The following is a 1,507-nucleotide window of genomic DNA, read 5'->3' as shown; positions in this document are numbered from 1 at the left end:
AGAGAGAGAGAGAGAGAGAGAGAGAGAGAGAGAGAGAGAACAAAATGGGTCATTCATAATAGAGAGATTTAGAGAAGGTACAAATTAGGAAGGAAAACAAGAACAAGGCTGAAAAAAAACTGCAGTTACAGAACAGAAGGAATGAGGGGAAAGTTTTAACCAACAAATCATTGGTCACATTCGCAGAAAATATTCACATTTAACAAGCTGCAATCAAAAAAGTCTCAACTGAAAGGTGGGAAGGACAGATGGAAAAGACTAATTCATTACAAAAATATGCCATGTATGTGTAGAAAGTGACTTTAGAAAGGGCTTCAGTAGCCAGTCAATAGTCTATCTATTGCCTATATCTATTACTATCTTTATCTATTACTAGTTTGTCAATAACTTATATTTTTGTATTATAATAAACACAGTTACACTTTTTGAAACTATTTCAGCTTGTTTAGGGTTTCATCAGTGCTTCCTGAACACTTAAAAAATACCCTGATATTATCGAAAATTGTGATAATTTTGGTCACTGCAACAGTGATTTCTCCTCAAAACAAGCTTCCTTTTTATTTTTAAAGAACGAGAAAAAAAAAAAAAATCAGGCATTTTGGGCAGCAACAATCTCAAAAGAAGGTGGCGAAATCCTGGAGGGACTGATTTTAAGTAAGAATGCATTGAATGAAATAAGACAACATACATTTGTGGTTCTGTTGCACTGATTTCGAACCCTTTTAATTTAAAAACTATCAATTTGTGAGTTCTTTTGGTAGAGTAATCTGAATCCTAGAAGTACTCTTTAAAACTCAGTATAATAATCTGAAAATAAGTATTCTGCATCCAGCATCTGTATCATCAATAAAACCAAAAGAGGAAGAGAGCCCTCTGAGCCACTGCTGGGCTTTTATTGTGAAACATTTGAACAAGAAGTGTTGAGTTTGACTGTAAAGAATAATGAAATTACGGAGAGAACTTTCTCAACAACCACTGGATGTGGAACACCAAACATTCATGATCCCATCAGATTAAATGTAATAACTTTGGTGATCCTCCGACTTTTCCTCTAGCACCTTAAATCAGGTCAAAGTTTTAATGTGTAATACTGGGGTCTATGTAACTATCAGCCTTCTTACTTTGTGTTGTGAGGAAATTAGCAAGCATGCTAACACTAAGATAGGGTTAGTCAATGTCAGTGGATGTACTTATGGCACTTATGCAGATATCCACAATGTGATGATACTGTTTTATGCCAAAGCCATGGGAAACCTGCGTCACATCAACATGTAAGCATTTTCATTGTGAGCAAGTACAAACTCAGGAGACATTCATTGGGAAGTCCGGACTTTTCTAAATGTTCTCCCACTGCAGATCTAAAACTAGTCCGGACGCCACCTCCTGTCCGGCCTCTTTAACCCAGTGCCCTCTCTCATCCCTCATTATTATTATTATTATTAACAAAGCCAATAAAGAAACAGAAAGATAACCGTACCTCTGCATCTGCCCAGGCATTTAAAGATAA

The 1,507-nt window shown here is 36.1% G+C and overlaps 1 protein-coding gene across 1 annotated transcript in view; it reads right to left on the bottom strand.

Moving 5' to 3' along the window:
* Positions 1–1,507, bottom strand: part of akap6 (A kinase (PRKA) anchor protein 6) — a 158,542-nt gene that overhangs the window by 154,231 nt on the left and 2,804 nt on the right. The gene's annotated exons all lie outside the window — the stretch shown is intronic.

This window comes from Etheostoma cragini, chromosome 20 (genome assembly GCF_013103735.1).
Source record: "Etheostoma cragini isolate CJK2018 chromosome 20, CSU_Ecrag_1.0, whole genome shotgun sequence".
Lineage (NCBI taxonomy): Eukaryota > Metazoa > Chordata > Actinopteri > Perciformes > Percidae > Etheostoma > Etheostoma cragini.
Note: the sequence above shows the minus strand (reverse complement) of the source record. Positions and strands in the feature narration are given on the sequence as shown.